The sequence below is a fragment of the Triticum urartu genome, chromosome 6, assembly GCF_003073215.2.
Source record: "Triticum urartu cultivar G1812 chromosome 6, Tu2.1, whole genome shotgun sequence".
NCBI classification, from domain to species: domain Eukaryota; kingdom Viridiplantae; phylum Streptophyta; class Magnoliopsida; order Poales; family Poaceae; genus Triticum; species Triticum urartu.
In genome coordinates, this window is record NC_053027.1 from 674139 (window position 1) to 690632 (window position 16494).

At 44.2% G+C, this 16494-nt stretch overlaps 1 pseudogene; it reads left to right on the forward strand.

Annotated features, from left to right (window-relative positions):
• The first annotated feature begins 15692 nt into the window (after positions 1 to 15692).
• On the forward strand, positions 15693 to 15831 carry LOC125517775 (annotated as a pseudogene).
• Positions 15832 to 16494: the final 663 nt, after the last annotated feature.

Genomic DNA, 16494 nt, shown 5'->3' on the forward strand with positions numbered 1-16494 from the left:
CCCTCCCCTCCCTTGGTCCGAATAGGACAAGCAGAGGGGGCCGGCCCCTCTCTCTCTTTTCCCCCCTCCGCGAATCCTATTCCAACTAGGGTTGGGGGGGGGGGAATCCTACTCCCAGAGGAAGTAGGACTCTCCTGGCGCGCCCTCCTTGGCCGGCCAGCCTCCCCCCGTTTAGTCCTTTATATACAGAGGCAGGGGCACCCCAAAAACACACAAGTTGATCCACGTGATCTATTCCTTAGCCGTGTGCGGCGCCCCAGCCACCATAGTCCTCGATAATATTGTAGCGGTGCTTAGGCGAAGCCCTGCAGCAGTAGTACATCAAGATCGTCACCACGCCGTCGTGCTGACGGAACTCTTCCCCGACACTTTGCTGGATCGGAGTCCGGGGATCGTCATCGAGCTGAACGTGTGCTAAAACTCGGAGGTGCCGTAGTTTCGGTGCTTGATTGGTCGGATCGTGAAGACGTACGACTACATCAACCAAACGCTTCCGTTGTCGATCTACTAGGTATGTAGATCACACTCCCCCCTCTCGTTGCTATGCATCACATGATCTTGCGTGTGCGTAGGAATTTTTTTGAAATTACTACGTTCCCCAACAATGACTTCAACACACAATGCAGTGAAGAAAAACCACTACTACCTCCATGAAACCCTCAACCGCACCTGGGCTGTTCTGTCTCAAGTCTACAGCGCTGAATATCTGGAGAAAATGGGTCTCAAAGAAGAGTTTGACTGGTCTACACCTCCTCCGAAGAAATACAAGAAGGTCAAGGTTCCTTCTTTGGTGGCCAGCTCCTATTCTTCATCATGTGAGAACGATGAAAATGAAGACTTGGACGACACTGCGGCAGGCCCTACTTCAACGACCGAACCCAACAACGCTGGCGCTCCTTCATCAACTGGATTATCTTCAGGAGCGTTAGTCCTCAGTTTCAATCCTTTTGGTCATTCGATGACAAAGGGGGAGAATTTTGAGTTAGTCTTCAAGCGGGTCTTATTTTAACGCCCTTATATATCGTTTTTTTGCTAAGTTACAACTCTCGTTCTTCTGAAAGTTTATTGGATCGAGTTGTAATCTTAAACCCGATGGTGCGCTGATACTTTTGATGCGCCGTGCTCTAACGCTTTTTAATGCACTATTCTACATGCTTATTCCTCATTAATATTATTGCACGCATGCTGAATTTCATCAGGCACCATATTTCATCATGCATTTCAAATTCTTCTATTATATATCAAATGCGTGTATGAATTACAAGATATAGGGGGAGATCTCCATGATTCAACTCTTCAAGTGTGCATTGCTTCAAAAGCAAATTCCTCACTATGCACATATTCAGGGGGAGTTCTTCTATATCTTGCAATCAAATTCCTCAGTATCAGTATTTACACTTCATATATTTATCCCCGTTGAAAACTTAACCTATATTGTCATCAATCACCAAAAAGGGGGAGATTGTAAGTGCATCTAGTGCCCCTTAGTGATTTTGGTGTATTGAAGACTTATAGGTTAAGGATCTAATGTGTTTATGAGTGTACACAGGTCTATAAGTCTATGAGGAGTTTGATATTTACAGAGAAAGTCGACCCCTAAAAATGAAGTTCTTCGACTGAAGACTTTGATATTCTGAAGACTTTCTGAAGACTTTGAAAGTGAAGAAATTGGTGTAACCCTGAAGACTTGGTATTCATTCGAGGAACATGAAGCATGAAGACTTTTGTTTTCGTAGTTTCATTTTCTCTTTCTTGAGTCATAGGAAACACCGTACTGTTAATGGGGGTCGAGGAAATACTAAGGAGAAAATTTCCATGTGATGCTCAACTCAAATCCTACACCTACCAATCCCTTCGAGTGAAGCCATTGGAAATCTCATACAGTCCAGTCAATTTCTTCAGTGACAGAGACGCAGTTCTTCTGGTCACCGAGGACTTTGTTCTAACTAAGGAGTTAGGAATTCGCCAGTGCGGATTGCCTACACAGTGAGGAACATGATAGCCCTGAGGTATTTGTACCTCAAATTTCCGACCGTTGCTGTGCTACACGCCAGCTGTCCCAAAATATCTTATCCATCCAACGGTCATATCATTGAAGGGCATTTATGTCTTATCATGTCGGGCTGCTCCCTAGGCTATAAATAGCCGCCCCCTACAACCACTAGCTGGTTGGCTGCTCCGAGAGAACTTGACACTTGTCATTTGAGAGCAACCCATCCTCTGAGGACTTTGAGCGAATATCATCAAGTGAGGAAAATCCAAAACCCAAACCCAAACACCTACAAACCCAAAGTGATTGAGCATCACTGAAGAGATTGATCCTACGTGGATCCGACGCTTGTTACCTTTGAAGACTGTGCTTCTTCCAGACGGTTAGGCGTCATGGTCTAGAGCATCCAACAGGAATTGTGGATCGCCGAGTGACCGAGTTTGTCAAGGTTCAGAAGTCACCTGAAGACTTACCGCGAGTGATTGGGCGAGGACTATGTGTCCTTAGCTCAAGGAGAATACGGTGAGGACTGTGTGTCCGAGACTGGGTGTCCTCGAGTTTAAATACTCAGCCGCTCCAACCAGATGTACAACTGAGATAGCAGTTGGAACTGGTCTACCAAATCATTGTCTTCACCAAGCTAACTGGTTCTATTTCCTCAACACTTTCATTTCCTCATTACCGTGTTGCTTGTTTGTTCATATCTCTGTTTGAAGACTTTGACTGAAGATTTTCTCAATTTCCTTAGTTCAATTTCTTCAGTCTATTTGTCTTCATCTTGTGCTATCCTGTGTTTACGCTTTCTGTACTCTGCGTTTGTCTTTATTTCATCATGATGACCATGCATGTATTCTGCTATGTTTACTTCTGAGTACTTATTCCGCTGCTAGTAGTTCTTCGCTAAGGAATTTCCTCACCAGCAAATTCCTCAGTGAAGAATTTCATAAAAATCGCCTATTCACCCCCCCCTCTAGTCGATATAACGCACTTTCAGAAGTGCGCGCGGTGTGGGCTGGCCCAACGGGGCTAGCTGGTGCGTGTACGTGTTGTGCTGGTGGACCAGGCGCGGAAGGAGCTGGCTAGGCTCTGCGTGGAAGATCTGCGATGCAGGTCCGATTGATACTCTAGGAGATTTTGTTTGGACCAAAAGGAGGACCGAGTTCTTGTGTGCGACGCGGACGGAGGAAGCAGATTAATCGGGAGAAGAAATCCATTGATACGAATCCAATGAAACTAGCGCAAGGACAAGGCAAAGCAAATAGCATCAAGAGTTGAGTCAGGATCTAGAAGTTGAATCACGTGAAGATCAACTAGGCTACTAGTAGTACATATGTTATGTACTTGGAATTCGCGTGAGAAGCTTGGATAATTTTTCATGGGTTAGCCATACAAAGTATCATGGCACCATCTGGTATCAGGTTTGAACTGGAGAAGTTCAATGAAACTAGAAGCTTTGGGTTATGGCGGACAAGGGTGAAAGATTTGTTGGCATAACAGGGATGCTTGAAGCAGGACTGGTCCTGAGATATCGGGGGCCCGGGGCGAAACTAGAACCCGGGCCCCTTAATACAACATCGAATAATAATAAGCATGTCGAAATTACATTTAGCAACTATGTATAGGATCATTAATTTGTCGAGAAACTTAAGTTATTTACTCCAAGAAATACGTTGCAACGATGTTTCATATTAGACGAAAGGTAAATTTGAGTTTTACACACCTCTTGTGAAATCAGACACAAGTAAAACTCCATATAATAGGTGGGCAAGAAGTTGTCTATCCACCAAGAGCCTATCCTCCTAACCATCCAACTTACAAACAATATTTTTGATGGCATGAGAAAATTCCATCGCACAAAATGTACAATCAGCCAGATGAGAATTACAATCAGCCTATGCACAAAAATATTTAAGACTAGAGAAGGATCCAGAAAGTTTTACACTAAATTATATTGATAAAACAATCAGCTGTGATCCATAACATAAATTTGGACGCCATAAAAAGCAGGCGGGAAGCCTCGTTGGTCGTGTGTGCAGTTCCTGGATCTCCGCCATTCATTTTACTTTGTTAGGGTTTGGCTTGGTGCGCTAATGCTTTTCCGCTGCCGCATGAAAATGAGGAAAGTATAAATCAATCGATCGCTTTAATCTTCCAAAACAGGATCGCTATTTCCTGCTAAAAAAGGCCCCGAGACAACCAGCCCACCACCACGTAACTCATGTTATACTCTAATACTAATAAAGAAATAAAGGCCCAAGGCCCATTGCGCCAAAACATAAACATAACATATCGTGTTTCTTCTTCGTTGACACACAAAACAACAGTTGGAGCACCTTCAATGGCTGAAATTTAGGGTACGAATGCTCACACATATGCCTGGAGAGGGGGCCCCTTGGTTTCGGGGGCCCGGGGGGGCCCCCCCACCTCCCCCCCCCCCCCCCCTCAGGGCCGGCCCTGGCTTGAAGGCGTTGCAGGAAGTCATGTCAGTTAAGATGGAATTATCATGTGATGGATGGAAATTTGCGGAACTCGATTTGGGAGCCTCGAGCTTATGGTTCAGCCGGACAAGTTCGGCTGGGTTGGACTGGACAGTCTGACGGTATCGACGCAAGTCGGTTGGTACATAAGACGGTGGTGGGATCGGCAACGATGACATAGGAGCGTGATGCTGATGGTGATCGACTTCTGGGACGTGGAAACACGTGGCGCAGGCCTGAGGGCTTCTGTGGCTTCGACAAGACTATGGCGTGGGGTTGATTCAAGACGGTGCGCACATGAGAGCTTGAAGTCGACGGGGCGCGAGGGTGGACTGATCATCTACCATGGAGTCATGTTGAAGGTGGAGCTGGATTTAGGGGCTACGATGTAAGAGCTTAGAGAGTCGAAGCCTATTTTAGCGGGAAAAAAATGAGTGACACGTAGTACGGACTGGATCGCAGTGGTCTGATGGAAGCGTGAAACTCGCCATTGGTCGGTGATGACCGGTGGTACTCTGCAGTGGGGGTTGAGTGGTTTGGGTTCGTGACCCTTGAGACTCGACCGGGACAGCGGAGGCTCGACGCGGTAAAAGCGGCGAGGTGTGCGATACACACGGGACATGGAGACGGGCCAGGCCTCTGGTGGTAATACACGTGGTGAGACAACTGCGAATTTGACTCAGGAAGACTACAATCAATGGTGAAATTCCTTCAAGTTTTAGCCAGTCGGTCCAGAAAGGAGCGGTGATGTTGAGTTCAGATAACTCTTATGTTTGACACCCAATATGTGAGTTGTTCACTTTCATGCAGGTCAGTGATCGGTATGTGATGTCATTGGATGGATACACTCTGGAAGTTGGGAGAACAAGTTAGAGTAACTAGGAACTTAATTTTACTCGAGTGTTGACCGTGGTCAAGAAAAGAAGGGACTACAAGTTGCAGGTGGAGTCATATGGAGTCTTTGGAGTAGCAGCGGTACTCATGGGATAAGCTCAAGTCAATGTACATGGAAATTTGACGCATTGACGAATCCAAGGTAGTGGAGAATATTCGCCAAGGTGGAGTTTGTTAGAGTTGTGTCGAATATTGTTTACAAGGTAGGTTACAGTTGGACTCTGAGTAGTATTGTGTTTAGATAGGATATGGAGTTGTCTCCTAGTATGACACTTGTATCCTAGGCCTTTCTTATATAGCAAGGGTAGACACACGATGTAACCTATGCCAACGTAATAGCACAGGCACGCAAGGGGGAGCCGGCGGCGTGTGCCGGCGCCTGGTTGGCCGGTGTGCGGTATTGTGACGGTGTCACGGGGAGGAGCGCCCATAGTCAGGCCCCGGGGATGTAGCCATATTGGTGAACCTCGTTAACAAATATCACTGTCGTGCTTGGTCCTCAACGGTATGCCTCAGATTTATTCTAATACGATACGGGTATATGATCGACATGGTCGACGTGGACACTATATCAGATTTTGAGGTTAAACATGCTAGTTTTCTTAGCAATACTTCCCATCCGTCTCATATCAAAATTTCAGGATTGATTCATAAATTATACTGTAACAATCATCATTAGGTAAATCATATACATCTACATGTGCTTTGTGGAACATCATCTTTGAGTCGATCATGCTGACTTTGTGCGTGCTTAGTGGAAACTAGATTTGTCATGACATGTTAGCGACGTAGTAGATCAAGGAGGCATCTTGGTTCATGTCAGAATTAACTACTACTTATCCTCAAGTTGTGGAGCAGTGGATTGTTAGTTTGTCACAACAGTTTTATGTAATCGATACGATCGGACCATTAAAAATCAATCAGTATCTCGGTCGACCCGATGATCCCAAGTTTTATCAGAGAGGTAGATCTCGTCATTCGATTTTGCGGTGCATACGACAGATAGACGTGCTGTACATCCCAGAGAGCTGAAGTGAGATTGAAGATGCATCTTACACAACCTGCACACAGCTTGCCTGCCTGCATGTGTACTTGCTAGGCAGGTTCGGTAACAAGTGCCTAAGGAATCTAAGTACTCCAGTCACATACTTGCTTTCATGGAGGTCCCGAGATATACTCATGAGCAACTAGCTAGCTGTTGTGGATCAATAATGGATCACGTTAGGTGAGCGTGCTAGCGCGCACCGCCCAGATTCCTCGGATCAATCTGCAGAGTTGTTATTAATTTCATCAAGACACACCTAGACCGATCCTAGTATTGACAGACAAAGTATCAGATTTTGAGTAGTTAGTTAACTTAAGACCTCGACCTCGATCGATCCAAGTCTTTGTGAAACACAGCCGCTGGACATATTTCCGGTTTATAGGGTTTAAATCTAAAATTTCACCAACCAAGATAGATAGTGAGGCTAGCCATAGTGGGAGTAACTTAAGAAGTAACAAAGCATATTTTGAGAAATTTTTGCTTATGTGGCCAGTAGTTAATGAAAAATGGTAATATAATATGTTACTGTAACATAGCGCTTTTCAAGACAAGATGAATATATAAGCTATTAAATGAAGTCATCTATGACACTACAATTATGTTACTTTGCACTATCTATCAATCTATATCTATCTATCTATCTATCTATACCTCTACTAATTTGAGACTCCCTAGAAATTACCACGTTAATCATTAATTAGGAGCCGTTAATCTGGTGGGACCAAATTATAATGGTGTAGATCTCTCTTCAATCTCTCCCAAAAAGAAAAAAAAATTCAATCTCTCCCAAAAAGAAAAAAACTCATGGATATCTCCCCCACGACTGAAATCAATCAGAAACTCTCACGTACCCATCTCTCTCGCACAACCCAATTCTAACAATCTCTCACGTATCTCTCCTAGAAGGATAAAATCTCACGTATATCTCTTCTCTAAGCCGTTAGATGCAAAGTTGGAAACACCTACCATATCATAGTACATGGATTGGATCTAACCTAGCCTCCATGTTAATTCTACTGGAACGTGAATCTGGTGGGACCAAATTATTATGATGTAGATCTCTCTTCAATCTCTCCCAAAAAGAAAAAAAAATCAATCTCTCCCAAAAGGAAAAAAAACTCATGGATATCTCCCCCACGATTGAAATCTCTCAGGTGTAAAAAACTCTCACATACTCATCTCTCTCGCACAACCCAATTCTAACAATCTCTCACGTATCTCTCCTAGAAGGATAAAATCTCACGTATATCTCTCCTCTAAGCCGTTAGATGCAAAGTTTTCTTCCATGGCTTCTACCATCATGGAGTTCTGACCGACAACAGATTGACCCTCCTTCCTTTACGTTGTCTGTATACTGGGCTACTCCACCACCTCGTCTCATGCGCAAGGGTTTCATATTGGAAGATGCGTTCGCAGATCAAGAGCAGAACTCCTGGTCAAGGTACGGGCAGCCTATCTTCGTGGACTCCTTGGATCTCCTCCCCTCGCTAGGTTTTCTTCAACAAATCTTAGAATCAGTACTGGAACCGGTTCACCTCTTTTTTTCTCTCTGATATGCGCTTCTTCCCGGATATTATGCATGTATTTAGCCCGGATTAATGACCTTACCTAGCTTGCCTTTCTACCATTGCTAACCACGTTTCAATCTGCTCTGGCTTGCTTAATTAGGGATGTACATATGTAGAAGAAAAGCTCTACCATGTTGCTGTTGTTCAACGGAGATCATGTACCATCCTTCTGCTAGCGCAGTCGCTAATGGCAGCATCAACTTTGGTAAGTAAACCCTTTCTCTCTCTCCATATTTTTTCATCTATTATTTACATATATGGCCCGTGCCGACACACCAAGACCATGCATCAATGCAGCAGTTCTTCACCTAATTCGATCTTCATGTGTCATGTGCCACAAGTAAACTAAATCTCTCACATCCTCTCTCTCTCTCTCCCTCTGTATACATGCCTTTATAGGGTTTGGTCACCAGCACATCTATATCGATTCGTCTAATCTAGCCTTCATGTCTCACGTGCCTATACAGCGGCCATCCCAAGAACCCATCAAAAACACGTTCCAGTTCCTTTAAGACTGATGATGCTGAATTGATAAATAAATCTGGTTCAACATGTGAAGAAGCAAGTATTCAGGAACTTATGATATATAACATGTAATTTGATCAAATCAAATAGTGTAATCGTGCAAAGCTTGGCTTGATATATAATAAGTGTTTTTTCTTCTTAATTAATATACATTATTTTTTAATTATTTTCCCCAAATTTTCTCCAGTATACACGGACTGCAGAACCAGAATAGTTGACCAGTGAGCTACCATTGGCTGATCACTGGAGTCGCCCGCGTCGATGCATCGGCATTTTTTGACAGAAAAACTTCTGCAGCTATGTAGCATCGCCATTTGACCCATATATGTCCAATCATATACGAGTGATTCATTTTACTAGATTTTTGTTGCCAACTGATTTCAATCCCTATACAAGTGATTCATTTTACTAAGGTTGCTATACTTGGTGCTTAAGAATCTGCTGTTAGTCTTTATGTGCTTAAGAAGCTGATGTTAGTCTTTATGCAATCATTGTTGTACCAGATTTTTAGAAACTCGATCTAAGTGGAACTATTCTGTATCTTGAGGGGTAGATTGCTTGCTTGACTCACACATCTTTTCCAGTTGTCTTTTCTTAGAACTTATTTCATTTAATTTATTCAACTGTAACTTGCCCTTTTAAATCTGCTACTGTTCTTGCTCTTTTGATGCGGGGGTATAGCAGGGCATCATGAATATTTTGGGGTTGCATCCATTCTCTGCATGCAATACAGATACGATACTGTATTGTCATATATTTGCGACTGTACGACTGATTTTCTCATAAATCTTTGATTTTTCATAATTTTTATGCTACTCACACAGTATGATTTTTTCCATGTATGTATAGCTTTTCATTTTTGGTGAAATTCATCACAAATACGCTTTCACTTTTAGTGTGAAATGTTCATTTGTAGGAAAAAACATTTCATTAATGTTATTCAGATACTCCAGATTCTATGACACATTAAACTGGAGAATCGTTTGTCCATACAAAATTGAGCCACACAACACGTTTACAGTTAGTTCTTTGTCTCGCTCGCAGTCATGCATGCGGGGGTCTACCACAATAAGTTCATATATTGTATTCTAAGTTAACTTCCATTAAATATGTATCTACGGCACAAGTACTGGGCGGTGTTGTATCTTTTCAGTTTTGATCAAGGTAGTTAGCTAGATTTTTTTGCCATGTGATTTAAATCGCTACACTAGGGATTCATTTTAATATGATTGGTATACTAAGTGATTAAGAAGCTGATGTTATCCATTATGGAATAGTTGATGTACCATATTTAGGAACTACCACTAAGTTGTACTGTTCTATATCTTGAGGGGTAGATTACTTGCCTACTTCACTTATTTTTTCCGGACTTCTTATTTCACTAAATTTATTCAACGGTAGCTTGCCCTTTTCTGCATGTTATTGTTCTTGGTCTATTGCTGCATTTGTTAGTGCGGGGCTATATAGCAGGGCACAATGAATACTTTAGGGTTGCATGCTTTCTTTGCAATACAGATATGCCACTGTATTCTGATTTATTTTGGTTTTGTATGACTGAATTTGTCATGAGTATTTGACTTTGCCATGGATGTATGTTTTCTTTTTAATTTTCTTTGCTTGGATTAGAACAATAATTCACATTCAAATTTTAGTGACAGAGTAATTAATTTTTTGATAAATTGAATTATCATACTTCACATGGTTCTACACTTTTATACAACTATGCCATGATTGGAAAATCATGTGTACATTAAAAAATTGATCCAGGAAATCATGGATACCCTTCGACATTATGAGCATTTAAGAAACTTATGATGTTTTTAGTAATAATGAAAGTCCATCCCAGAGATATTTCTAACCTTTATTTCTTTTAGAATGTGTATTTGAAAGAAATAGCATGCTCCTTTTGATATTGTAGCCCGTGCGGCCGCACGGGTTGACGACTAGTATACAGAATTCTAGCCAAAATGCAGCAACAAAACGAAGTCCATTTTAATTTAAGTATTTTTTGTGTATGGTACATACAAAAATATGTATTGATATTTCACAAATACATATACTAGCATGCAAAAAAAGATACATATAATACGCCAAAAAGACAAGAAAATCGAAAAATCACATTTTTTTTATGAAAACATTAATTGGCTTCATGCATGGGGTCCGTCCTCCATAGCATTTTTCACTATATTCGTCTACTAATTAAAGGACCTCTTCTCAAGCTCTCATCATTCTTTTTTAAAGTAGCTAGCATGAAATCCCAGTTTCACAGAGACACTATCCCATTAGATAGAATATACAAGCCACCTATCTATATTATGTAATGGTTGAATCACATGTCCTAGATTTCATATAAACATTAACGTTGGATGTAAATAGTATGCCTATATTTAATTTAATAATGGGTACCAATTGTGAGATATGTATTTTATTTTCACCATATAGAGTTGTCATTTTGTACACTTGAAAGTTCCTATTGTAATTGACATATCTTATAATAATCCTTCTGCTAAATTTTACCACGGTTATGCCCTTGCTTTTGTTCGCCTAAGCCACATTTTTTGAAAACAAACACATGGGCTAAACTTAACTATATCAAAGTTGCTACCGCAAACATGCTCGCAAAAAAGAACTATACATATGTATATGTGTTGGTGATGAATATGTCGAGTTACAACGTATTAATTGTTATTGACAATACACATACGTGTCAATATGGCTCTAACAGCTGGAGCCAAATATTTGGTAAAGTAAAACATGCTTTAGTAGAAATATTTTAAAAAAATCATGGATTTTGAAAAATCATGCATAAAACAACACATGACTCACTATGTGGCTTTCAAATTACTAGCCCGTGCAAGCGCACGGGTTCGCGACTAGTGAAGATAGTAATTTACACTAGTGTCATATGCATGACACTACTATAAGTTACTCCCCACTATGACCACCACAAATAAAAAACTTAAGGCACATCTATCCTAAACCTCAGACTTTGACTTTAAGTTCACAACTCTCTCCAGGGATGCTATTACGCGCGCGCGCGTTAGAACGATCGATTTCCGACAGCGTGTTAGAAACTCAAGTTTCCTTGTAAAGAAATCAGGGTGAGACTAATTAATCAGGCATAATGGGCCCCCCACCGGTTGAAATCACGGGGCAGAGTTTTATATATGGAAGGAGACACTAGGCCCCACCATTGAAATCACGGGGCAGAGTTTTATGGATGGTCTGGACATGTGGGTGGGCCCTGCGTTCTTTCCGACAGTGTCGTACGCGCGATGCCCAGGTCGAGCGTTGCAACGCGCGGCCGCGTATGAGTCTTTTCGCTCTCGAGCTCCATCAAACACTACCAATTAAATAGTAGTGTGTAACAAAAAACAATAGTGGACCGAAAATTACCTCTGTAGAACCCGTCTTGTGAACATCACCCGTCGCACACGGTAATATACGTACTGTCACTGATACGGAAATCACACACAGTCACAAATGGGTACTTGATTTACCCTCCAGTTATTAATACGAGCGAAGGAAAAAAATGATGCCTACTAGACCATATTCTGTATGCAAGAAAAAAAAGGAAATCGTATTATCCGGCGCATTCAGATGCGGGGTTGACCTGCTCCGCGCATGGAGCAGGCCGCACCAGCCAAATCACACGTACAACCGATCCATCCACCAAGCACTCCATGCTGCTGCCGCCAATCCGAGATCCGACCGACTGCAGAGCCGTCGTGGGATCGGACCCAATTTAGCAATTTTTTCTGAACTTATACCCACATTTAAAAAAAATTGTGCCACTTTTTAACTCATCTTATTATGTTTGCCTAGTTATTATGGTGTCGTGGTGTTAGAGTGGTGCCTCGCGGATCTTTGCGCACTGCTCCGGCCACGACGGACTCTCGACATTGGGGGGTTGTGGTGATGAGCTAGACTTCTGAGTCTGGTGTGCACCGCCGATGTTGCGATCCTCGGTTAGTGGTGATGATCTAGATCCGATTGACCGGATGATGGTGAATGTAGATTGTCCTGCGGCTACTTCCTACATATTCACGACAGCGGGGGGTCATCGAAAATACTTCAGGAGGCTTCTATCTCTTTATCCGGTGGATGACTTCAGTGTTGACTAGCAAATTATGGACGAAGACTTGACGCAGATGGATGTTGGTGGAGTGGCGGCGGTCCAATTGTAGCTGCTGGGATTGCGGAAAAGCGGTGGCGACGACACATGCGACTTTGATGTTGTTGCTGTGAGCACCCGGTCTTGAGCTCCGGGGCGAAAGCCTAGGTTAGACCCTAGTGGTTATACCTGGCAATGGCGATGTTGTTTACTTCGTTACCTTGTTGAAGGCATTGTTCGGATATGTTCGGGTTGATTCTTCACGGTGAAAACTTTGACTCTGACCTTTGTGGTTGGATCCGGCAACCATGGCGCTTGAGACGCTTCCTTCCTCAAGGCGTTGCCGTTGAAGATCCTCTTAATCCATGTGCCGTCAATGGTTGGTGCAGATATGGTCTGAGTTGTAGTTTGTCGATCGATGATCTGATCGCATTGGGGCTTTTCTTTTTTCTTTTTCTTTTTTCCACGCCTATGCATAGCTTTTGGTCTTAGAACTTTGCTAGTTGCTGGTGTGTTTTCACGCTTGTGTGTGTTAAGTTGGCTGTGCGCATTCTAGTTATGCAGAGGCCGGGTGTGTGTGCTCATTATATTGTATCCTATTGATGCTTTTTTGAGTCAATAAAATCCATACTTTATCGAAAAAAAAGTTATTGTGCTGACCGTGCAAGCCAAGTCGATGGTTTATTTTCGGTTGATTTTTTGTGTAAAGCACCAAAACGGACAGGCTGCACCAGGCCTGTAAGCACGTGTCTTCTTTTCGCAAGCATGCATATAGTACGTACTTGTGAGTGGTTCTTTGTGACGAACAATTGTGTGATGCTGCACAATAAGTTCACAAAATTCAAAAAACATGCAAACAAAAGTTCATGGATTTGAAAAAAAGCATGAAATACAAAAGATAAACAAGAGAAAAGTTCGAAAAAAAATCATGAATCTTGAAAAGCTTATAAATTTGAAAAAAAATTCATCAATTCCGAAAAAAAACACGGATTAAAAAAAACGTGGACATGAAGAAAGCACGTGCATTTGAGGCGGAAAAGTTCACAAATTCAAGTAAAAACATTCCAAAACAATTCTCCTATTTGAGAAAAAGTTCATTAATTTGAAGGAAGTTTTCAAATTTGAATTTTTTTGTGTACTTTAAAAAATACATGGAAAAGGAAACAAATATCATGTTTCGTACATAGCATTGGAATGACATCCTTATAGTACTCACGGGTGAACATGAAAATTTGCCAAAAAAGACTTTCATCCCGCTTTATATAAAAAGCCATACGGCCAAACTGATATAGGGATATGAGAAGATCCTGCTACAAAGCAGATCATACTTAAAAAAAATTGAACAGGAGAACTCACACCCTACCACAAAGTAACCTAGAGTATCGACAGCGACAGGAGACGAAACAACGCCTCCAGGGGGGAAAAGCATCGGTCCTAGTTTTGCAACACTGACAACTAAGTCCATGGCGGCGGCAACCTGAGCTCCACGACGATGCTCCAAGGAGAGAAACGGCAACGACATGTCGCTGTTGCCGAGACCGAAGAGACCGTCAGGGGATTTCACCCCAGAACCACAGCGCCCAGCAGCAGCAGCAGGAGTTGTTGGGCCTCACGCGGTCCTCACTCATGTGTTGGACTCTCTCCTCAAACCGAGTCTCGTCGGCGGATCCATTTCCATTTCCATTCCACGGCCACTTCCGCACACGCTCTCCCACGCTCCTCGCCGGCCGACCGGCCATGGCAGTGATGCCGACGACCACGCCCGGATCTCTCCTGCTGCTCCTCCTCCTGGCCACCCCCTTCCTCCTACTCCCCATAGCCTCCTCCACCTCAGCCCCCACCTCCAACCCGGACATCGACCTGGACTACCTCATCAAGAACGCCGGCTCGACGACGCCGCCCCCAACGACCCCGATCGAGGAAGGCGCCCCGGATTTCCCCCGCCTCGACGCCGACTACGAAGACGACGAGGAGGACCTCTTCGGCGACGACGACAGGCCGGAGGACTCCTCCCACCCGGAGGAGGTCGACGAGGCCCACGTGCTCCTCCTCACCGCCGCCAACTTCACCTCCGTCCTCGCTGCATGCCGCCATGTCATGGTCGAGATCTACCCGCGCTCGTGCCCCACAACGCTGCCGCCGCCGCCGCCCTAGCCGAGCAGGGCGGGCTCGACTTCGCGCTCGCCAAGGTGGACGCCATCGATGACCACGATCTGGCCCAGGCCCATGACGTGCAGGGCTACCCCACCCTCCTCTTCTTCATCGACAGCGTGCCCAGGGACTACTCCGGCGAGAGGACCAAGTACTAGGTGTTAAACATAATATTGTACAGGTTATTAGCGTGGCCTTGAGGCACACGGTAAGGTAGTTAGGAGGTTATTCTTTTTATGTTTATATCTCTCTTATCTCCTAAACCCTCCTGTAATATCTCTGGTGGTTAGCCTCGACGCTGCCGCCTCCTGTACCGAACCCCCTCAATCAATATATACATCGCGGGTCTCCATGTATGGAGATTGAGATGCTTCACAATTTCCACATGGTATACAGAGCAGGCTTCTTCCACGACATCTAGCTCATCTTCCTCCATCCGTTTCCTTCCCAGAATCATCACGCCGCAATCATGTCCACCTCCTCCGCAGTCCCCTTCTCTGGCCTCAACTACAACACCTCAGAACCCCTCAGCTGGACGAACTATGTTCTCTGGCGAGCCCAAGCACGATCCCAGATATTGGGCACCGGCTTGTTAGGCTACATAGATCGGACTATAGAGGAGCCTCCAAAAACAGTCATCAGCAAAGATAAAGATGGCAAAGATCAGGTAGTTCCCAACCCTGCTCATAATCTTTGGCTTGTTCAAGATCAGCAAATAGTAGCATATCTTCTCCGAAATCTGTCAAAAGAGGTACTCGTTCAAGTAGCCTCGCTTGAATCATCACATGCAATTTGGACCGCGCTAGCAAATATGTTTTCTGCGGTCTCTCTGTCTCGTGTCAATAACATCAGATCGGCCCTCACAAACGCCCAGAAGGGGTCACAGTCGGCCTCCACCTTCTCCGACGAGCTTGCGGCGGCAGGCAAACCGATCGGGGAGGACGAGCTTATCTCTTTCATCGTCGCTGGGCTTGATATGGAGTATTAGCCCATCATCTCTGCACTCGACGTCCGCACCGAGCCTATCACCGTCGATGCTCTCTTCTCGATGGTGGCAAACTTCGATCAACGCGCTGAGATGTTCAGCAGCGCTGGTGGCTTCAAATCATCAGCGAATGCCGCTTCCGAGGCCGATCGATTGGCGGCAGAGGCGGCTACCGCAACCAGAAGCAAGGTGGTCGCGGCGGCGGCTACTCCGGTGGTGGCAGCCAAAACCCTAGCAGCGGCTATCCTGGCACGGGTAGCGGCGGCTACAACCAAGGCGGCGGCGGCTACAACAACCACGGTGGCGGAGGCTACAACAACCATGGCAATGGCGGCGGCCAAGGCAGCGGCCATCGTGGCGGCGGTGGCGGGGGCTACTACAACAACAATGGCCCCCCATGCCACTACTACAACAACAACCAAGGGGGCCACTTCGTCGGGTATGAGGAGTACGAAAACAAATGCCAGATCTGCAAGAAAACTAACCATATTGCCAAAGAATGTAAATGGCGCTATGCAGAGGATAACTCCAGGAAAAGGCGCGTTGCAGCTGCGGCCGATGCTTCATACGGAGTTGATTCGAACTGGTATCATGACTCCGGCTCGAATGAGAACATCACTTCCGAGCTTGAGAAGATGACCATCCACGAGAAGTATCACGGCCAAGATCACGTCCACACCGCTGAAAACGGTCCAGGTATGATGATTAGTCATGTTGGAGAGTCTATTATTAAAACCCCAAACCG